The 23960-nt window shown below is 42.2% G+C and overlaps 1 protein-coding gene across 13 annotated transcripts in view; it reads left to right on the forward strand.

Moving 5' to 3' along the window:
• The first annotated feature begins 334 nt into the window (after window positions 1-334).
• The window catches only part of ADD1 (adducin 1), an 87262-nt gene continuing 63636 nt past the window's right edge, over window positions 335-23960 (forward strand). For 2 of the 13 annotated variants that reach the window (XM_019711480.2, XM_019711484.2), the window contains exon 1: window positions 405-576. The gene's annotated coding sequence lies outside the window, so the exon portion shown is untranslated. Of the gene's footprint in view, window positions 577-627; window positions 1506-17994; window positions 18153-23960 lie in introns of those variants that run through there. The other 11 variants (XM_074320483.1, XM_019711483.2, XM_074320439.1 and 8 more) reach the window with 10 other exon arrangements.

Genomic DNA, 23960 nt, shown 5'->3' on the forward strand with positions numbered 1-23960 from the left:
CCTGCGCATTCCGTGAACCTGGCTCGCAGGAGGCTCCACCAGTCTGACCAGCGACAATGAGGAGTGGACGAGCGGTTCCGGGAGAGCGGGCGGCGCTGGCACAGATGACCCGGCCTCCTTCAACGACGAGACGTGTGGGTCTGTGTCCCGCCGTCCCCACGCTGCCGTCCAGCCCACCTGTCGCGCGGGACCCCCGGCTCCTCGCAGGCGGGCGGGGCCACAGGGAGTCGGTTCCCCGCGGCGACCGCCCCGCCCCTCCTTCCCCAGGCCCAACCCCCGCCGCGCCCGCCGCCCTGCGACCAGCCAATCGTAGGGCGCGTTGCTGGGCTGCGCGGCGTGGGCTGGGCCTATGGAGTGACGCGTTGTTGGGCTGCAGCGCCGCAGGCCGCACCCAGCTCCGGAGGCCAGGGCAGTGCCGAAGGCTGAGGGGGCGGAGAGGCCGGGCGGGCGGGAGCTGCGGGTCGGTGAGCGCAGCGGACAGGGGCGGAGCCGGAGCCCGAGCCGGAGCTAGAGGCGACGGGAGGCGGCCGCACTTGGACCTGGGAACCCGCGCGCTGCTTGCAATTCACCCCTGAGGTGAGGCCCGCGCGACGGGGGCGGCGGTGGGGTCCGGGGCGCGGCCGTCGGCCCAGGGGCTCCTAGCTGGGCCGCGGGGCCTGCAGCCTCTCGAGCGGGCGGGGCCGCTGGGCGGGGGCTCTGGCGGGTCTCGAGGCCGGAGCGGGGTTGCGGGGGCCGCCCTGGGAAGGGTCCTCGCCGGGCGGCCGTCGGACTTGACCGGGTGCAAAGGAGCCGACGCTCCGCAGAACCCTTTGCCACATGGGCTTCTTTGTGGGGGCGCCTGGGCAGCTCGTTGCTGGGCTGCGGGGGTCCGTGAGGACCGGAGGCGCCGGACCGCAGGCTGGGCCGGCGCGGCGCTCGTGACGGCCCCTTCCGTGGCCCGGAGCGCTGCCCGCTGGAGGGTTCGTGTGCACAGGCAGACGGACGCGGGCATCCGGACCCTGCCTGTCGGCCCTCTTTTTTTTTTTTTAAACGACAGCTTCTGCCAAGAGAGAAAAGCCAAATCTGCACACAGATGGTAATAAGGTTCTTCTGGAACTTTATTAGAGGGAGCTGTTGGCCATCTTCGCCCCTTTCTCTCCTTTCTTTTTCGTTTTCTGGGAGGTGTCCGAGGGCCTCTGAGATCAGGTGAAAGTGACAGGCGAGATGAAGACGCTTAAGTCAGAAGTGAAGGAAGCTGAGCAAAAGACCGGGCTGTTTAAGGCCAATCTGAGGGTTTCGTTTCTTAAACATTACGTCTTCATTTTCTCTGCCTTTAACTTTTATTTTTGTAATTCATGGCTCAAGATACTTTGTGTTCACTTCATGCTCGCCTACCTTGAGGTAAATATTTTGGTTAATCTGAAACTGCTGGTGGTGTGACCATATGATTTTACGCCTAAATGACATAAAGCAATTGTCATATCCCCAAGGACCAAAAACATAGCTGGTAGCTGAGTACAGTGCTGGTAAGTTATTACAGAAAGATTTTTTTTGCATGTGAAAAATTGATTGAAATCTTAATGGGGGTAGGAAATAGGCGGCTGAAATGTCCCCCAGTGAAAAGGGGGAGGAGCGGATGAGTGGGAGTTCAGCTGGCACCAAAAAGGGAGAGTCTGTCAGGCACAGGGTGAATTGTATGAGGGTGGGTGTGTAAAAATCGGAGTCTTTAATTAATGGGCAAATGTAAATTATTTTTTAAAATCCAAAATCTTAATATACCCCTTTGATTCTGACTATGGGGAAAACTGCAATAGTAAAGTTGTTTTTGAAGGAAGTGGATGATTTTGGCAGTCTGAGCTGCTTTTGATAGTTTTGATGTGGTTTACAGCAGGACAGATGGTGTGATTTGTTTTGGTGCTTGTCGTATGTTTAGGTTTTAATTACAGAGGCTCGCTGAATGACATGAATCTAAGTTCCACTCCATGTCCAAAAGGTGGGATAGTTTCCTTTTTAAAATATAGTTTACAGGGATGACCACTTTCTCCTTTAACTCTTTGATGTTATCTGATACTGATTTTGTTTGGTGTTAATTCATTTTACTGTAAAAGCTGTTTAGCTGGTTATTACTTTTTAGTTAGTTATTTCAAGTAGCCCTTGTATTGAATCAGAAAAGTAAATACTGATATACTTTATAACATACCTGAAAAAATACCTAACTAGTTTTAAAATTTTCTCCATTGTCTCAGCTTTTTAATAGTTTGACAGTTAATTTTAAAAATACATGTTTATTATGTGAAACTTAGAGTTTAAATTGACTTTATTTTTACACCTTTAATGCATCTCTCACACACGTGGAGAATAGTATAATAAGCCCCTACTTACCCTCATCCAGCTTCAACAGTTATTAACTCATAGCTAATTTTCTTTATCTGTACCCCCAAACCCAGATGTCATATCATTTTAACTGTTAATATTTCAACATGTATATCTACATACATATTTTTAAAAAGATAAACACAAATACCGTTATCACAAAATTCCTTATTACCTTCAAATATCCATCTAGTGTTAAAATTTTCTTGATTATCTCATTTTCTTTTTTAAACAGGTTGAGTCAGGATCCAAATGCTGTTCATACATTGTGATTTGTTTTAATCTGTAGGTCCCCCTTCCGTCTTCTGTTGTCTCTTGTAGTTAATTTGTTGCTGAAACTTGATGGTTTGTCCTGTGGAGTTAACACAGTTTGGATTTTATTCTGTATTGTAGTTTAACTGCACAGAATTTACTGTAAATTTAATCTAGATCTAAAGGTCTAATCAGATTCAGGTTTATTTTTGGCAAGAAGACTTTATAGGTGAGTAGGCAGATTAGGATTAATAGTTGTTAGCAGCCGTTGGTGCTCATGCTTAGTCATTTCGTTAGGCTTTGAAAATGTTGACATTTTAATTCTATAACCATTATTTGTTAGCTAGAATATATCTGTAAGAGAAGTTTCCGCTCTTCCATTATTTTGTTACCCTGACTTACAGCAATTTTAGGGAAGGCAGGATAAACGCTTAATTTCTCTCCATTATTTTCAAAATAATGAGTTGGCATCCTTCAGAAGTAGCCAGTACGCGTATATGTCTTTGTATCATTGTGAACTCATGGATTTAAACATATTTGATATGGTTCAATCCATTGTAGATATTATCCTTATTGATGCTCAGATTGTCCCATCTTTGTCCCATCTGTTTAAATTGACTCCTAAATCCTTTAGACACAACTCTGAATAGTCTTTGATTCATCTTCTTTCTGGTATGATACGTCGCACCAGGCTCATCTTGGGCGTTCTCTGTCCTAGCCCTAGAATCATCCATTTCTTCAAGGACCTTGGTTTCTTTTAATGAAAAAATAGTATTTAGTGACCACAGTGTAGGCCCTGGGGTTGTTCATTGCTATTAGGTTGATCATTGTTCTAGGCCTTTTCAGTGCACAGATCATGGGTTACTGGTACTTCCAGTTGTAAAGCAAGAAGACAGAGTTTTTGAACTTTTATTTATTTAAGTGTGTTTTTCCAGGACCCATCAGCTCCAAGTCAAGTAGTACCTTGTTGTTAAGAGCACCGTGCTCCAACCAACTGAGCTAACTGGCTGCCCCAAGAAGACAGAGTTCTGTTTAACCTTGATCTTATACTGGTATCTTTTTTTCTTCTAAGGCAAACATCTTGATTCTAATTACGCATGGTTTTATCCTTCACTGTACACATCTCAGTCTTAGGAGAATAATACCAATACTACCACCAACAAATAAAAACTGTAAGAGGTCTTTTTTGCATACTTCTTACGTAGTCAAATTATTTTGTTTTGAAGTCACTTAGATTGAGTTTTGCTGGATGTATACGTTGGTTCTTCTGTTTATTTTACTTTCATTGTTTAGAGATTGCTTATTTAAAATTTAATTTTGTTTTATAATTATGTAAAACATTCAAAGACTTTCAAAATCAAACATTTAAAACAAGGTATATACAAAGAAGTCTTGCTTCTTTATACCTCTCCCAACCACCAAGCTGTTCTATGTATCCATGAGTTCAGTTTTTGTTTTTGTTTTTGAGATTCCACATGTAAGTGAGATCATATGATATTTGTCTTTCTCAGTCTGACTTATTTCAGTTAGCATAATGCTCTTAAGGTTCATCCATGGCTCAAATGGCAGGATTTCCTCTTTTTCTTTGGCTGAATAATATTCAATAGTATATATATATATATATATATATATATATAATATATATATATATAGTTAATATATATATAAAACACATTTTCTTTATCCATTCATCCTTAAGTGGACACTTAGGTTGCTTTGATAATGGCTGTTGTTACTAATTCTTCAGTGAACATGGGGGTGCATACATTTTTTTGAGTTCGTGTTTTCATTTTCTTTGGATAAATACCCAGGAGTGGAATTGCTGGATTAAATGATAGTTCTACTTTTATTTTTTTGAGGAACCTCCATACTGTTTTCCATAGTGGCTGCACCAATTTACATTCTCACCAACAGTGCATGAGGGTTCGCTTTTCTCCACACAGCCTCACCAACACTGTTTTCCTCCCTCTTTCTTCCTTTCTCTTTTTTTTATAATAGCCATTCTAATAGGTATGAGGTGGTATCTCGTGGTTTAATTTGCATTTCCCTGATGATTAGTGATGTTGAGTACCTTTTATGTAACTGTTGGCTACCTGTGTGTCTATGTCCTCTTTGGAAAGATGTCTACTCAGGTCCTCTGCCCATTTTTTAATTGGGTTGTTTTTTGCTGTTGAGTTGTATGAGTTCTTTATTAATTTTGGATATTAATCACTTAAAAGACAGATGTTTTGCAAATATTTTCTCCCAGTCAGTAGGATGCCTAACCTTTTCAGTTTTTAATTTTATGGTTCTATATTCATACTACCTTTTTATTAGATAGATAGTAGTGTGCTATCTGTGTTTTCCTACCATGTCTTTTTAAAAAAAAATTTTTTTGTTGTGTAAAATACACATAAAATTTAACATCTTAACCATTTGGAGGCGTTCAGTTCAGTGGTATTAAATTCTTTGACATTGTTGTGCAACCATCACCACCATCCATTCGCATAACCCATCCATCCTCAACTCTTTTCTTGTAAAACTGAAACTCTATATACTTATTAAGCAGTAACTCCCTGTTCACTCCTCCCAGCCCCTGGAAACCACAATTCTACCTTCTGTCTCTGTGATTCTGACGACTCTGAGAACTTCATACAGTACTTTTTTTTTTTTTTTTTTTTTTATATCATTCCCCCTCCCTCCCAACTCCGGTTTAAGCCGTTGTTTCTCAGTCTAGTTGTGTAGGACGCAGCTCCCTGGCTGGTGCTGGTATTATGAGCCCTGTGCTCCCCCGGCTGAGGCAGTCGGTCGCCGACTGTAGTTCAGCCGCTCACGGCAGCTCACAGCAGCTCCCAGCAGCTCTCACCAGCTCTCACCAGCTGCTGGCCATTCACACCGGCTGCTGGCTGCTCACGGTAGCCCACAGCAGCCCGCACAGCTCACCGCAGCTTACGCCAACCTCCCTCTGCTCATGGCAGCCCAGCTCCAGGTCAAGCCGTTGCTCACAATCTTAGCTGTAGAGGGTGCAGCTCACTGGCCCATGTGGGAATCAAACCGACAACCGCGGTGTTAGGAGCACGGCGCTCCAACGGCCTGAGCCGCGCTCCCTCATACAGTACTTTTTGTGACTGGTTTACTTCACTTTGCATAATGTCCTCAAGGTCCATCCATGTTGTAGCATATGTCAGGATTTCCTTCCTTTCTGTGGCTGAATAATATTCCATTGTATGGATGTATATACTACATTTTGCTTATCTGTTCATCTGCTGATGGAAACTTCCATGTTTCAGCTATTGTGACTATGCCGCTGTGAACACGGGTGTACAATACCTCCTTGAGATCCTACTTTAAGTTCTTTGGGGTATGTACTCCAGTGGAATTGCTGGATCATATGATAATTCAATTTTAAACATTTTGAGTAACTGCCGTACTGTTTTCTATAGTGGCTGTGCCATTTTTACATTCCCACCAAGAGAGTGCCAGGGTTCTAATTTCTTCACATCTTCATCAACACTTGTTGTTTTCTATTTTTTTGATGGTAGCCATCCTACTGGGTGTGAGGTAGTATCTCATTGTAGTTATGATTTGCATTTTCCTAATTTCACCATGTTTTTTTCACTTGACATTTGGCATTCATACCATGTATATATAACACAGACATATTTCTCATTCTTTCTTTCAGTTGCATAGTGCTCCTTCATGTGTTTGTCCCATACTTTATTCAAGAAGATACGACTGCTTTTTAATGAACATTCAATACAAAAATCTTGTCTATTAATGGCATTTCTTATTCAATGATTTGGTGAAAATTTTCTGGTACATGTTACCAGAATGGAAGGCAACACTTCACATAGGTGGGCTGTCATACTCCAAAATTCTGTTCTGTTGAGAAAACTAGCTTTCTCTGCTATGTGGTGGCGAACAGCTACCGGTGTTCAAGACTTCAGTTTTACTTTTTTTTAAACAGCTGCCATTTCAGCCCCTCAACTACAGAACTACAGATTTGGGTTGATTTCAGAAATGCCATTTCTGAGACAAAAATCATCTAATTCATATTGACACAGTAAGTTCGTTATTATTAATCAAATTGTTAACATCACATTGTAGTAATCTGATTTTTCCGTTGTGACGCATTGTTCTCTCATTATTTGTCTACATATTCGCTGAACTCTGAGTATTTAAGCTTTAAATTGAGATGTGTAGATTCTAAGTGTGTGACAAGCAGTGCCTGTCGTTGTCGTCATTAATGCTGCCTTGCTGACATCAGTTTTGTCAATTCTACCTTCAGAATACATCCTGAATCTGTCCTACTATTCCGTCTCCACTCTCATTGCCGGGTCCCAGCAGCCATCATACCTCCCTTGGACTTCCACAGCAGCCTCGAGCTGGCCTCCCTGAGTCCTTTCTTTCCACCTGTTCTCCACCTGTCAGCTAGGGTGATTTACATAAAATATAAATTAGGTCGTGTTCTGTCTTGCTGAAACCCTTCAAAGACTGATAAAGTGGTTGCCTCTAGGGAACTGTGTGGCTGTTGGACAGGAGTGGGAGGGAGACTTACTTTTCACTGTATAACCTTATATACTCAGAATAAAATAAGTAATTTCACAAATTTTACAAAAACAAAAAAACCCAGTGACTTCCCATTATACTTAGAACAAAATCCAAACCTCTTACCATGATTTCCAAGCTCACTTTCTAATTCTTCCATTTGCTCATTTATGCTGTATTTACAGTAGTTTTCCTGGGACCTGCCTCGATCTTTTCTGATTTATGGAATTGCACGTTCATCCCTTTGCCTGGAATGAATGCTTTTACACCACTCTGCATGGCCACTCCTCATCTTCTAGGCATTCGCTTAAATCTCCCTTAAAGAGGCCTTCCGAACTGCCTTCTTACAGTATGTTTCTGTTATTCCCTAACTCAGATACTGCTAGTGTCCTTCAATATTGATGGTTTATTTATTTGTTTACTCTGTTTTTTTCCCCACAAAAATGATACTCCAGAAAGGCAGAGACTATACCCACTGTGTAAGGTGGCCCCTCTCTATTTTTGCTAGATGGAGTGACATGACTAGACCATATCACTTCCCTGTTTAGAGCTTTTCAGTGATTCTACATGGCACGTAAATCCTGAGCTCCCGGACAAGGCTTTCAAGGTTTGACCTCTTGTCATTTCTCCAGTTTTATCTTTTATAACATCTTGGTTTTGCTTCCCACTGTGTTCTGAGCATGTAACCTGGCTTGCAGTAGATGCCCAATAAATACTTGTGGAATGAATGAGCAAGTTAAGAGCAGTCTTTGTGAGATTGTCACACTCTTGGGAAAGTGATAGTTAAAAACATAAGGTCATAAACCTTCAGGGAAGGCTACATAAAGAAGGTAGAATTTAAACTTACCCTTGAAGGTTGGTACACTGACTAAAGGAAAATGTGTTGTTTTGTGAGGGAGAAATGGAAATTTTTTTTAGACTACATTTTTTGTAGTTATGTTTTGGGGCAGTGCTTAAACACACACACACACAGGGGTCCAGCCTTGGGCCAGGTGATTCAAATGCCCCATGATTAAGAACCACTGTTTTACGGCCTCGTGTTTAGCACAGTGACCCCTCACTTCCCCGGTGTTGCAGTGGACCCAGGACCACCATTCTGAAGGTCTATTACTCTCCACATTAGGTGCAAGTGTCATGGTTACATGCCTCTGGACTTTCCTTTGAGATTGGTCCCTCTGTTTAAAAGAGTGTTGAATAATAGGAATATACTTTTAATTGGCAACAGAGAATTTCTAAAATCCAGTTTATAAACTTGAATTTTCATCTTTTTATATACTTGCTATGTGCTTAGGCATTGTGCTTTTATGTATTTTCTCATTTAATCTTAAAACAATCCTATTAAGTAGATACTATTATCTTTTTTTTTTTTTTTAAGATGAAAAAAAAGAGTTTAAGTGATTGCCAAGGTCGCACACAGAGAAGTGGTGTCGCTAGTATTCAAACCAAGGATGTTGGGCCCCAGAGCGATTTTCTTACCACCAGACTGTGCCTTCCTTCTGTATACTTAGTCCTGACTTTCGGCACTTGTTTATAGCTGCTGGTACTAGTCTTCCCCAGGCAGCAGGAGCTGTGCCTTGTACATGGCTGTATTGCTCGAGTCTCGTATACCGCCCAGCACAGGGCAGGTCCGTAAGAAATATTTGTTGCATTAGTGATCTTGAGTTAATTTTTTAAAAGCTTAGTCAAACTTTGTGTAAAGGGCCAGATAACAAATACTGTAGGCTTTGAGGGCTGTATGATCTTTATTGCAACTGCTTAGCTCTGCTGTTGCATGAAAGCAGTTATCAGACGATATGTAAAGGAATGAGCATGACTGTTCCAATAAAATGTTTTTTATGGATGCTGAAGTTTGAATTGATTTTCATGTCTATCATATTATTATTTATGTTTCATATATTATTCTTTTTTTCAACCTTTAAAAACCAGTTTTAGCTTGTGGCCCTTTTAAAACAGGCAGTGGGCTGGATTGGCTGGGGAGGGGTGGCATTTGCTGATTTCTGCCCAAAGAGTCTAAATTTTATCATTAGATCAAATTAGACATCTGCCTCCTGGACTGAACTGTTTGTCTGCCCGTGGACTTTCTTTGGTTGCGTCATGCTTTGGTCTCTGTTAAGGAACTATAGAAGAAATACTGTTCCTGAAACATTACATTGTATTGGTTGTAGGCGATTGTTGGGGGACTTGTGCATTATAATAAATGAAATAAAGACTATTCTTTCTACTCATTAAGAAACCCGCTTTACTTCCTTTTTTTTCTTTTCTTTTTTTTTTTTTTTAATTGGGGAAGGGGAACAGGGTGTACGTCCAGGACTTTTTTCCAAGTTAAGTTGTTGTCCTTTCAATCTTAGTTGTGAAGGGTGCCGTTCAGCTTCAAGTTGTTCTTTCAGTCTTAGTTATGGGGGATGCAGCTCAGCTCCACGTCCAGGTCCAGTTGCTGTTGTTAGTTGCAGGGGGCACAGCCCACCATCCCTTGCGGGAGTCGAACCGGCAACCTCGTGGTTGAGAGGACACGCTCCAACCAACTGAGCCATCTGGGAGGCAGCTCAGCTCAAGGTGCCGTGCTCAATCCTAGTTGCAGGGGGCAGAGCCCACCATCCCTTGCGGGACTCAAGGTACCGAACTGGCATCCTTGTGGTTGAGAGCCCACTGGCCCATGTGGGACTCGAACCGTCAGCCTTCGGAGTTAGGCGCATGGAGCTCTAACCACCTGAGCCACCGGCTGGCATTTACTTTCTTTTGAGTAGACTTTTCAACTTCCTTCTAGTTCTATTCCAGAATAAATTTTTATATTTTATATTTTTCCTTTAGTTTAATATATTTCTGTTGTGGTTTAATAGAAAGAGCTACTTGGAGTTAGAAAGACTAGGTTACACCTGACCAAATTAATAGCATAATATCTGGCCAGAGGAAGTACCTAAGAAATGGCAAGCCTCTTTCTTACTTTCATCAAAATCACCACTTCCTCTACCTCATATCCTTGGGCAAATCACTTCCCTTTTTCTGAACTTCAGTTTCCCCTTCTGTAACAGTGGGTGTGATAATACCTTCTTCATCCACTTCAGAGAGTTTATATGAAGATTAATGAAAAGGTACTTTATAAGTGATAGGTGCTGCTCAACTGTGTGATTTATTATCACATATTTAGAATAGACTTGGCATAAAAGGAGAGAGGAACCATTACCAATGGTGCATTAACTTCTCTTAATTTTATGGACAATAAGATGGATTTATTTTACAAGAAGACTACAAAATTTGACATCAAGAGAGATTAAAAAAGATCCACAGGATTTAAATTGATAACTTCTCTTAAAAACACTCCAGCAATTATTTATCTCACGTCTTTTGGTTGTAAAAGACAGTACTAAAAAAGCAGATGCTTAATATATCTAATCTAGCAAAATGAGATAGTGTTTGAGAAAATGTAATGCTTGCAGTTGTTTAGCCATAGAAGTCTGCTACGCAAGATATAGATTTGCCAAAAGATTGGAGCTCAAAACGTTGGGGCTGAAATCTTTAATGTTTACTTATGAGATGCTGCTTCACAGTCTCGCTTGCATCATTTCCCGCAAGAAATCTGCTGTCCTTCTTACCTTTGTTCCTCTACACAACATGTCCTTTTTCTCAGGCTGCTTTTAAGATTTACTCTGTCCTGGTTTTGAGCAATATTATTTTGATAAGTCTTTGTGTATAGTACTTTATATGTTTCTTGTGCTCAGGGTTCATTGAGCTGCTTTCTTGCTTCTGTAGGTTTATAGTGTTCATCAAATTTGGGAACATTTGGTCATTATTTTTCACAATTTTTCTGTTCCTTCTCCATGTCTTTCTTTTCCTTTGAGGACTCCAATTCCATGCATGTTAGACTGTTTAAAGTTGTCCCACAGCATATACTGATGTGTGTTTATGTGTGTGTTCTCTGTATGTTTTGTTTTGGATAGTTTTTATTGCTGTACATTCACTAATCTTCTGCAGTGTAACCTACCATTAATCTTGTTCAGTATAATTTTTCATTTTATACACATTGTAGCCTTCATCTTTAGACATTCAGTTTGTGTCTTTTTTTGTATCTTCCATCTAAGATTCTGAACATGTAGAATATAGTTGTACTGTTTTAATGACCTTGGCCACTAATTTTCACTGTTTTTTCAGTTCTGGGTTGATTTTGGTTAATTTATCTCCTCAATATGGGTCATGTTTTCCTGCTTCTTTGCTTGTTGGGTAATTTTTTATTGGTTGCTAGACATTGTAACTTTTACATTGTTGGATTCTGAATTATTTATTCCTATAAAAATTCTATATATCTATATCTATATATCTGAAGATACATGAGTGTTTTTGTTTTTATTTTTATTGGGGAACAGTGTGTTTCTCCAGGGCCCATCAGCTCCAAGTCAAGTCGTTGTCCTTCAACCTGGTTGTGGAGGGCGCAGCTCAGCTCCAAGTCCAGTTGCTGTTTCAGTCTTGGTTGCAGGGAGCGCAGCCCACCATCCTATGCAGGAATTGAGCCGGCAACCTTGTTGTTGAGAGCTCGTGCTCTAACCAACTGAGCCATCGGGCCGCCCCTCCAGAAGCTCAGTGGCAGCTCGTTGTCTTCAGTCTAGTTGTGGAGGGCGCAGCTCACTGGCCCCTGTGGGAATCGAACTAGTAACCCTGTTGTGCAGAGGTCACGCTCTAACCAACTGAGCCATCCAGCCACCCCCCTATAAATATTTTTGAACTTTGTTCTGTTACATTAGCAACAGACTTTAAAATTTTTAATGTTTGGAGATGGTGAATGGCAACATTTTTTTATATAAATTCCTATCCTCCTTGAGAGTCTAAGTTAATAAAAAATCCCCATTTACCTGTGAATCCTATATATTGTTTTGTTTTCTCCATGCTTTGGCAGGTTATTTTGGCAAGTAGAAGAGATGTCCTTTTTGAATTTCCTGTCTTCTAAGGTTTTAAAAACTGAGTCTAAGATTTGATTAGTAATTAATTAAACATGCTAACCCCCCTTGGTTTGTTTGGTGCCTGCTAGCTGTCACATGGACCCTTAAAATAGTTAGGAATCTTAACATAGCATGATATTAAACTTTAACAAAACTGTTTAATAGTTAATGCTTGTTCTGAGCTTCTACGTGCAGGAAACTTTGAGTTGGAAGGAATGAAGGAGAACAAGTTAATGCAGTTTGCCCTTTGAGCTTTATTTCTTCCCGAAGTACCTTATTAAACAATTGTAATGACCAGTGTATAACATTGTGTATTATACCTGTTAGTTTAAAAGTGTTGAGCATATTTTGACAAGGCTTTTTATGAGCTTATGCTACATAGGAAAAAATGGCATTTTAAATACAGTAGGACTAGACTCTATAGGACAATTACTGGAACATTGAGCTGAACAGTATCTTGGGACTGTACTCTGCCAGGAGAAATGACAACAGTAATTTAAAAAATATTTTGCAAGCATATTTTCTATTCTATAGCTTTTATTAACTTGAGTATCAGTTCCATCTCTTCATATATATTTACAGAGCACCTATAATCTGCTGCGTACTGTTTTAGGCACAGTGGCCAGAGCAGGGAGAGAGACACAGTCCCCCTTCTCTTGGAAAGCTATGTTCTAGAATGGGAGATAGGTAATAAAAACTGCTACTGTAGTGTCAGGTGGTAGTAACTGCTGTGGAGACCATGGAGGCAGGATAAGTGACTAGAGATCGATGGCGGCATGGATCTGGTTTAGATGGGGGAGTGAGGTGGGCTTCTCTACGAAGGTGACATGTGCCCAGAGATCAAAACTGTGTGCCTGTGGGGGAGAGCATCTGGGCAGTGCAGACTCTCACTGCAAACCGTTTCTTGTTGCCCGTGGGTGGCAGGTGCTGAGGGGCAGACCTTGTAGGCGAGGCGTCTGGAAAAGAAAACCCTCCTGGGCTGTGAGCTGGATAAGGAGGCAGAGAGGATGGAGTTTGCTTCTGTAGCGCCTGCCCGGCACTGGGTGGTACAGGTTTGTAACGGGTTTTCTTTTTTGTGGGTCTCGCCTAATAACAACAAAATTATTGTTGTTAGTATCATAATTATATGATCATTAAATTACAGTAATAGCCGCAGGTAATTTTGATGGAGCACTGTGTGGGAAGTGTCGTTACCCCACTCTGCAGGTGAGGAAGCTGTAAGACAGGTGAAGTGCCCTGCGGGAGAGCACAGCCAGGATCGTGGTGTTACTCATACAGGCCTTACAAAGTTGTCCTGTGTACGGTTACTCGTCCTGGTCCCCTAGTACTGGAGATGCTCGCTGTCAGCACACATAGTACATCTTACCTTCGTCAGCAGTCTCAGCTATTTCATTTTCCAGGTCCACTCATTGGTCACAACTGTAGTGATGAATGTTTGTTTCCAGGTCTGTTCTGTTATAAAGGCTTAATCTTCTTGCGTCTCCATCTTGGGCACGATGAAGTATATGTATCTGTAGATACAATCTCAGAAGTGAAATCGCCTACTCCAGGATATTTGTGCTTCTAGTTCTCATAGCTGTTTCCAGATACCGTCCTAAGAAGTTGTACCAATTTCCATATCCCACCAACTGTGTGTTTTCCCCATATAAGAAAGTGTTGGGGTGTAACACAGAGGTAATAATAGTACCTATCTTGCATAGTTATTGTGAGGATTAAATGAATTAAGGATAGAAGGCACCCACTAGGCTGTCAGTAAAGGGCTGTTAGATATTATTAATATTAATTATTAACCACATTTCTGAATTTTACTAGCAGAGATTTTATAAGCCTAGGAACTATTTCAGGAGGTTGGGAAATTATACAGTTGATCGTAGCAGTATATACGCCCCCAATACTGTCATTTACACCAGAAGAAATTCCCTGGAAGCTCTGGCGGCCTGGGAGCAGCCTGGGAGCCGGGCTGGGGTTAGGCGATGGAGCCCCCAGACACCTGCCGGCTTCTACAAGGACTGGCCTGCCCTCAGGGACGGCGCAGATGTTGACTGCAGGTGCAGCACCCTGGAGTAGCAGCTTTAATGCTTCCACGGGGAGAAGGACGCTGTTGCTGGGGAGGGGCCTTTGGAGTATCCATCAGGACACGTCGCTGCTCCGAGTCTTACTCTGAGAGGCATCATTGAAATTCGCCTTATGGACTGACTTGCTAAGAATGATTTAGGGAGCTCGTGACCTAAAAATCTGTTTCCTCATCGGCACGCTATACTTGAGATTCCTTGCAGAGGAGACAAAGCAGTGTGGGGTTGGGACTGAGCAGGTCTTCAGCCGGAGGTGGGGGTTCACTCAGGCTACCCAGCAGGAGGTGATAAGGTCACTTACCTGCTCTCAGCTTCCGTTTTCTCCATCACCAAGTGAAACAGCTGTAAGATGCAAAGGAGAGAATGTTGTGAAAACACTTTGAAATGCAGATGCTGAATGAAAATGTACGTCCTTGTATGTGAATATTCTCAGCAGAATTATTTGTCTAGGTGAAAAGTGGAAACACCCAAATGTCCATCAACTGACAAATGGATAAGCGAATGTAGTGTATCCATACAATGACGTTATTTGGCAATGATAAAGAATGAAGTACTCATGCATACTGTACACATGGATGAACTTGGAAAATGTTACACTAAGTGAAAACAGCCAGTAAAAGGCTGGAGGGGAAGGATGGGAGTGGGGAGTGACTCCTAATGTGTTAGGTGTTGAAAATGTTATAAAATTAGATCGTGATGATGGTTGCACATCTCTCTGAATATACTAAATACCACGGATTTGTACCCTTTAACTGGGTGAATTTTATGATACGTGAATTTGTATCAGTAAAGCTGTCAAAATGCAAGTGCATTAGGAGTTTGAGTCTCACTGGAGTGAGTCAGTTTTCAGCGATTGGTAGAGTGCTGGGTATTAGGGTTCTCGTGTCAGGACAGTTGTGCCTCTCAAAGTATGTGGCCCTGGATTCAGGTGGTGAGCTTCTCTGAACTCGTTTTTTCTCTTCTGTTGAAACAACAGCAGTAGTGATAACAGTCTTACTAAACTGCAGGTGTAGTTGTGGGGCCGGGGTGAGAGAACTGGAACACTGAGGTACATAGGTTTGCTCTCTGTGCATTTTCCTTTCCTTCCCTTTTCCAGCATATAGACTAGGGAGAAGCAGACTTAAGAGGGAAAGACACAGAAAGGCAATAGAAAGCCCTGTTTACTAACTACTCCCACTCTTTTTAATAAATCAAAGCTGTGTGCAGAGATATTTTTATCTGTTACAGCTATACACGTTTGCAGCTTAGCGAGAACATTGTGGTTAAGCCATGCTTTCCAAGAGTTAAGAATATTCTAGTTAACAGGCCAACCTCATTCGCAGATGATAACGTTAATCCAGTTAGTTGAATAGGGAGGTTCAAGCAGGGAGAGAGAGATACTGTCTACTGGCCAAATAATTCTCCAGATAATCCACCAAAAGGAAAATGGTTTATTCGGGAAAAGAAAAAAACAGAACCAAAGAGTGCGTGCACACTCGCTGGCTGGTCTTGCCTACCGGCCACCCACATGGGAAGAATAGAACAGCCTAACATAGCTTCTCCCTTTATTCGCATTCCCACCTCCCACCCCACCCCCCACCCCACCCCCTGCCATGGTTACCATTCAACAGGAAGTCAAGACTGGAGCGTTAGCAAGGGCCCAGTTCCACCCATAGTCCTCCCAACTCTGTGGTTAAGCATCTTAAGGTGTCAGTTTACTTTCAACATAAGAGATGGTGCTTGAGTCCCTTTAGGACTGTCTACTTCCGTAGGAAGCACCGATCTTTAGGGGAACTAGAGGACCCACCATCCAGATCCTCTCAGATTCTTTTTTTTTCTTCTTTGAATAAGGAAAGACATACTGGTCGAGAAGGCACCAACCGAGAGGATGGGAGACATAATGGTGCCTCAAATCCATTTTAAGAGAGCACAGAATTCAGGCTTCTTTTATGGCAAGGCAGATACTCCTTCTCAGTTTGTTCTGAGCATCGTCCTCTGGGGACTGCAGCACAATGTACTTTGACAGCATAACCACCAGAAAGTCACCGACCTAGGGAATCTATAATATTGAATGTGCTCTGTTTTCTATGCAGGGTGTTTTGTTGATTGTTTTCTTCTCAGCAGGGTTTCTTTTCCAGCTTTTAGTCAAGTGATGAGAGTATGAATTTTATTTGTCTCTTAAGTTTCTAAATGACAGTAGTGGTAGCATTTTAGGAGACTTATTAATTCACTGAACTTATTATTCAGAGGCCTTCAGTGTGCCAGGCATTGTGCTGGGCATTGGAGAATCAAAGATAAAGAGCAGAGGTCCCCCTTCAAGGGCTCATGGCTCTTCAGGTCAGACAGAGAGGACCATCTGTGCGGACAACTTGCACGGGAGCTCCTGCTAGGGCCTTCTCTGTAGGGAAACGGGCTGGATCCCTGCCAGAGCTGTTCAGGGCATTGAGATGTTTTATATCACTCACCCACAGTTATTTTTATCATTTCTGTTTTATAGAAGTCAAGCTAGCAGTTCACTTTTAAAGTATGTTTGAATTTTTCTTGGTGGATCGTTTCCATTTAGATTACTTCATATTGCACTAGGGAGAAGTAGAATTCTCATGAAAATAGTACAGATTTTGCCGACCACAACGATGGAGGGTTGCCAGTACATTGTGTCAGCTCTCGAGGCCATTGACCCCAGATTTCACTGTGCTGTGAAAAAAAGCTGTGAATTCAACTTTACTCTCAGTAAAAATCATGGCTGCATGACATTTGCAAGAGTGGATACATGAGTTACATCTTATGTGATGTCCACTTCTTTCCCCTGAAGGGGCGTATGGTTTATGCTTTTAAACTCAGGTAATCAGAACATTTGTAGCTATAATCTAAGCTATAACCTTCAGAATTGTTTTAAGGATTAGAAATTATATAACACATAGTGTAATTCCTAAATGGTTTGGAGTTCAGGCTATTTTTCTAACTTCTAGGAAAAGGTCACTTATCCTTTTTTAAATGTGTGTTTAAGGCTATACATTTCTCTAGAGGTAGTAGCTCTTTACTCAAGCCAACAGTTTTCAGTTATAATATTTTTATTATGCGTGTATGTTTCAGTTTTGACTATGGTTTCTTTTTTGGCCCATAAATTATTTTAAAATGTGCTTTTAAATTTCCATATGTATATTTTTTAAGTTTGTCATTGATTTGTTTTAATTGTATTATGACCAGAGAAATGGTTTGTATGTTACTAATTCTCTGGAATTTGTTGAGATTTCCTTTATTTCCACCTAGATATGAGGTGCATGTTTACAAATGTTCCTTGTAGTCTAGAGAAGAATATGTATTCTTTAGTTGTTTTGGAAAGCAGGGAGGTGCAAGGTTCTGTGTACCTCTAATAATCAAACTTATTAATTACATTGCTGTCATTTCATGTTTACTGTTTACTAATTTGTTGACTGCCTTGCCTATTAATGATCGAGCAATGTTTTACTCTCCCATTATGATAGCAGATTTGTGAATTTCTCTCTGGGTTCTAGCACTTTTTCTTTATACCGTGTTTCCCCGAAAATAAGACCTAGCCGGACCATCAGCTCTAATACGTCTTTTGGAGCAAAAATTAATATAGGAACCGGTCTTATTTTAATGTAATATAAGACCTGGTCTTATATCATATATCATATCATATCATATCATATCATATCATATCATATCATATCATAACAGGTCTTACATTAACTTTTGCTCCAAAAGAAGCATTACAGCTGATGGTCTGGCCAGGTCTTATTTTCGGGGAAACATGGTATATTTGATCCTCATCTGCCACCCTCCGCTCCCCTTACCCTCTGGTAATCACTAAACTGTTGTCTGTGTCTGTGAGTTTTTTTAAACTTTTTATTTATTTTAAGTTTTTTCTCCAGGACCCATCAGCTCCAAGTCAAGTAGTTGTTTCAATCTAGTTGTGGAGGGCACAGCTCACAGTGGCCCATGTGGGGTTCAAACCGGCAGCCTTGTTGTCAAGAGCACCGCGCTCTAACCAACTGAGCTAATCAGCTGCCCTGTGTCTGTAAGTTTTTGTTTCTCTATTTGTCAATTATGGGTTCTTTTTTTTGTTTAGTCTTTGGAGGTTTCATGTATTTCTTATATACAAATAACATGTTTTTATGGTAAGTCTTATTTGAGTGGTAGGGCCTCTCAAATGTTTGCCTTACTTGAGATCTCCCAAGTGGTATTTATTAGTAATGGAAATAGTGGTTGTGCATTGGTCTAAAACTTAGGAATGAGATGATGGTAAAATGCCCAGTGTGAGGGTTATCCGAGTGAGCACGGTGTGCGGGTGTTCTTGGTACACGGAGGAGGTAGCTCTAGCTTGGCTGGCGTATGAGATTTTGGTCAAGTCATGACTTTGCTCAGTTTTATCGTCTGTGAAATGACCAGATGACTTCTGAAGTTCTTCTCGTCCTAACAATGTATGCTTTAAGGTTTTGTCTCACTGCTCTATTTTTCCCTGTTGTATTAATTATTCCCCCCCCTTCTTCCACCTCTCCTCGCCCCCCACTCCGGTTCAAGCCGTTGTTTCTCAGTCTAGTTGTGGAGGACACAGCTCCCTGGCCCGCGCTGGTGTTATGAGCCTTCGTTGCCAGTCGTCAGTCGGCTGCTCACAGCAGCTCATGGCAGCTCTCACTGGCTGCCGGCCACTCATGGCGGTACCTGGTAGCCCGCAGCAGCACACAGCAGCTCATGCCAACTTCCGGCTCATGGCAGCCCAGCTCCAGGGAGAGCCGTTGTTCACAACCTTAGCTATAGAGGGCGCAGCTCACTAGCCCATGTGGGAATCGAACTGGAGACCTTGGCATTAGGAGCATGGCGCTCCAACCACCTGAGCCACCAGGCCGGCCCCTCTGTTGTATTACTTTAATAAGCATTATTTAAGATCTGTGTTGAGAACATTGTGTAGGGAATGTTGGAAGGTAAAGCATTGTAATAGCTCCTGCTTTCAGTAAGCGTGCAGTCCAGCAGTTGTATTAAAAATTGACGATACAGAGCAGTGTGGAAGAGGAAACTCTAGTCATTGGTATTGCTGTGTCCCACATATCAAGGAGGATAATTAATTAGTGCCCATCATAGAATATTCTTCCAGTGTCCTTTTTAAAGAGACTCAGTTCTTAAAGGTGCTGCTGCTTATAATAATAATAATAATAATAGCTATCATTTATTATATTGCTTTATTGTATTGCTTACTGTGTGCCAGGCACTGTGTGGAAACACGACATAAATTAACTCACTTAATCTTAAACCAAGGAAGTAGCTAATGATATCGTTCTCATTTTACAAATGAAAACCTGTGAAGCGTAGACAGAGATGGTGTGTTCCTGAGGTTACACAGCTGGCAAATAGTGAACTGGGATCAGAACCCAGGTGGCTCTAGGGGTCTAAGCCAGCACATTTATTAATCAGTTAGCATTGAGAGGCTGACGGCATTTTGATGAAGACCCAGGCCAGATTCTTTCTGTTTGAATGTTATGAGACAGATCTGGGAACTATAAACAGGATAGGGTGCATTAAAGTTCACTTCAGTTAACAGATGGCTGGTTGGCTTATCTTTAGTTGCCTCGCCCAGAGTTGTTTTCAAAACCACACCCAAGTCTGTTTCAGTTAGCTACAGGAGAATACTGGTGTGGGGACCGAATTAAAGTGAGAAATCTCTCTTAATTAGTTAATTAGTGTTACATGTGTTGCTACAGATAGAACACAGTTTTACTTAAAATATAGAAAGGTAAAGTAATTTAAGTTTATAATAGAATGTTATTTTTAACTAAAATAACGTATTTTAACTTTTTAAAAAATTTATTTTTTTATTATTGTTTATTGGGGAATATTGGGGAACAATGTGTTTCTCCAGGGCCCATCAGCTCCAAGTTGTTGTCCGTCAGTCTAGTTGTGGAGGGTGCACCTCAGCTCCGAGTCCAGTCACCATTTTCAATCTTTAGTTGCAGGGGCACAGCCCACCATCCCATGCGGGAATTGAACCGGCAACCTTGTTGTTGAGAGGTTGCACTCTAACCAACTGAGCCATCCAGTCACCCATCCAAAAGCTCAGCGGTAGCTCGTTGTCTTCAATCTAGTTGTGGAGGGTGGGCTCACTGGCCCATGTGGAAATCGAACCGGCACCCCAGTTGTTAAGAGTTTGTGCGCTAACCAACCAACTGAGCCATCTGGCTGACCCTGTATTTTAACTTTTAGTCAGTTAAACTTACATGTTCTTGAAGTTGTTTTGTTTTTGTTGTTTTGTTTTGTTTTTAAACATTTTATTGGGGATGGAGAACAGGACTTTACTGGGGAACAGTGTGTACTACCAGGACTTTTTTCCAAGTCAAGTTGTCCCTTCAATCTTAGTTGTAGAGGGTGCCGTTCAGCTTCAAGTTGTTGTCCTTTCAGTCTTAGTTGTGGAGGGCGCAGCTCAGCTCCAGGTCCAGTTGCCATTGCTCGTTGCAGGGGGCGCAGCCCACCATCCCTTGCTGGAGTTGAGGAGTCGAACCGGCAACCTTGTGGTTGAGAGCCCACTGGCCCCTGTGGGAATCGAACCGGCAGCCTTTGTAGTTAGGAGCATGGAGCTCTAACCGCCTGAGCCACCGGGCCGGCCCTCTTGAAGTTTTTGAAATGAGTATTGGAGCATGTTACTTTTATGTTCTCATCAGATATTAGATCATTAAAATACTTCTTATTTATAGGGTATCCATTATGTGCCAGACACTGTGCTAGATAGTTTGCATTTATTATTTCTAATTGCCCAACAACCTTGGAACATATGACTTGAATGTATTTTATTACAAATGAGGAAACTGAGGTGCAAAAGATGGTCAACCTTTCTAAGGTCAGACAGTGGATTGATTATGAGGCTGCAGTGGGGTGCTGCTGGCGCCAACTTGAAATGTGTGTCAGTGGGTCCTGGTGGGGAGTGAAGATTGGCGATAAGATAACTGGTAAACATTCATCAGAATAAAATCCAGAGGGTTCAAGGAGAAATGTTTAAAATTAGAGATTGTGGAGAAAAAGCAAAATAAAATGTTTTATCAGAGATAATGCCTTAAAACTTTCTTGCTACACTTTATTAGATATGTGCCAATGAAGGAATGATAACGTTCTCTTTAAAAGCAGAGCTCAGAGGAAAAGGTTTGCAGACCTATATATGCAAAATATTAAACTCATTAAAAACGAAATTATGGAATGGTCTGGGAATGTCAAATATCACAAAAGGTCAGTAAGTATACAGTTTTTTCAAATTGGTAGGAATAAATACATCAAGATTTCAGTAAAGAGGTAGGTAGACAAAGAAACTAATAGACCCTATGGGAAATTTCAGATGTAAATAAACACATGAAAAACATTCATCCTCACCTGAGAGAAATGCCAAATAAAGGAGCCACTTCCTGTCCACCAAAGCAGGGAAGTTTTAGTGATGTCTCTGCTTCCTTTTCAGAATATGTGAGCCAAAGCGGAAGTGAAACTTTATGTTTAATCCTAACCCTTTACCTTTACTGTCACCTTTCCAATGTCAGGTTCACCACCCTTCAAGCAGTTGTTTTAGAGACACCATATTCCGCTCTTTCATTCAGCGACTACTCTTGTAGTTCCCATCCTAGGCACTGAAGGACCTGCAGCTGGGCCTTTCGAAAAAGGCCACATTTTCTAGGCCGGGGTTACAGTTATTTGAAATGCTTTGCATTTTTATTGACTTGTTAAAATATGCTGTAGATTTACAGAAGTGTTCCGAACTGTTGTATGGAAATCATTTGCAAGTATGTCATGCTCTTGGCCCTGATCAGAATCTCCTCCCCTGAGTAAATGAAGCGTTGTTATTCATTTGCGGCTTGGGGTTAAATACTGGACTAGATAGATCGTTTCTATCTTGTATAACCCTGAGAAGGTCAGGCTGCAAGGCCACTGCTCCAGGAGTTTTCTACACACACAGCGTAAGGTACTTGGGAAAGAATGAATGATTCACTCATTTCAAAGCCGGGGTAAGTCCAGGTTAAAAGTGGCAGTGTTACTTAGCTAAGTATTGAGTGACAGATGGAAGGGGTAGTGTCTTCTTTTCCCCTTGGAAAGAGTGCTTGGCCTCCACTGGGCTTTAGTTTCTCCTTTCTGCACACACTACTTACTGTTTCACCCTGAACCCGGATGAGTTGCCGCCACAGTTTCAATGACAAAATCACCACTTCGTGTGTCTGGGTAAAATCAACCGTCATTGGTTTACAGAATGTGCATCTTTTCATCTGTCCTCCAAGTTGTTTTCCACATGAATTGAAAAGATTTTATTTCTAAAATTTTAATCCATGGCCTCATAATTGTAAGGTTTTTAAAGCACCTATCACATACAGATGTTAGATAGTTCTGGGTTTAGCTATTCTGTTTTCATTTTTAAACGAAAGGGGAATGCAAAAATTCTAGGGTTTCCCTCAATCCCAAAAAGTTTAGTACTTTTTGAAAAATGGGGTTTATATTTGAGAGCTATTGACATTCATTCGGGTAAGTAAAATAATTCCAGGGAGGGGCTGGCCTGGTGGCTCAGGTGGTTGGAGCCCCGCCGAAGGCTGCCAGTTCGATTCCCACATGGGTTCTCAACTACAAGGTTGCCGGTTTGATTCCTCAACTCCTGCAAGGGATGGTGGGCTCCGTCCCCTGCAACTAAGATTGAACACGGCACCTTGAGCTGAGTTGCCGCTGAGCACCCGGATGGCTCAGTTGGTTGGAGCGCATCCTCTCAACCACAAGGTTGCCGGTTCCACTCCTCGAGTCCCGCAAGGGATGGTGGGCAGTGCCCCCTGCAACTAAAGATTGAACACGGCACCTTGAGCTGAGTTGCCGCTGAGCTCCCAGATGGCTCAGTTGGTTGGAGTGCATCCTCTCAACCACAAGGTTGCCGGTTCAACTCCCACAAGGGATGGTGGGCTGTGCCCCCTGCAACTAGCAACGGCAACTGGACCTGGAGCTGAGCTGCGCCCTCCACAACTGAAAGGACAACAACTTGAAGCTGAACGGCACCCTCCACAATAAGATTGAAAGGACAACAACTTGACTTGGAAAAAAGTCCTGGTAGTACACACTGTTCCCCAATAAAGTCCTGTTCCCCTTCCTTCCCCAATAAAATCTTTAAAAATAATAATAATAATTCCAGGGAATTTTAACTACCAAAGATTTATTTGTTCAGCGTTAGGTATGTTTTATTATATTCCAGGCATTTCAGCTACCAGCTGTCATGCTCATGCTAACGGTGAACAGGATCTCATTGCACAGACATCATAACGTGCCCATTCCTCAGCAATCTTGTCAGATGGATATTATTATTGTCCCCTCTTAGCGATGAAAATACTGTGGTACCAATGGCTTGCCTAGGGCACGTTCCTACTAAGTAGCGGGGCTGGGCTTTGAATGCTGGTGACCCCAAAGCCTTCCTCCTTCCCGTTCTTTTTTTTTTTTTTTTTTTAAAGATTTTATTGGGGAAGGGGAACAGGACTTTATTGGGGAACAGTGTGTACTTCCAGGCCTTTTTTCCAAGTCAAGCTGTTGTCCTTTCAGTCTTAGTTGTGGAGGGCGCAGCTCAGCTCCAGGTCCGGTTGCCGTTTCTAGTTGCAGGGGGCGCAGCCCACCATCCCTTGTGGTAGTCAAACCGGCAGCCTTGTGGTTGAGAGGACACGCTCCAACCAACTGAGCCATCCGGGAGCTCAGCGGCAGCTCAGCTCAAGGTGCCGTGTTCAATCTTAGTTGCAGGGGGCGCTGCCCACCATCCCTCAAGGGACTCGAGGAATTGAACTGGCAACCTTGTGGTTGAGAGCCCACTGGCCCATGTGGGAATCGAACTGGCAGCCTTTGG

The sequence above is a fragment of the Rhinolophus sinicus genome, linkage group LG02 (genome assembly GCF_036562045.2).
Source record: "Rhinolophus sinicus isolate RSC01 linkage group LG02, ASM3656204v1, whole genome shotgun sequence".
Lineage (NCBI taxonomy): Eukaryota > Metazoa > Chordata > Mammalia > Chiroptera > Rhinolophidae > Rhinolophus > Rhinolophus sinicus.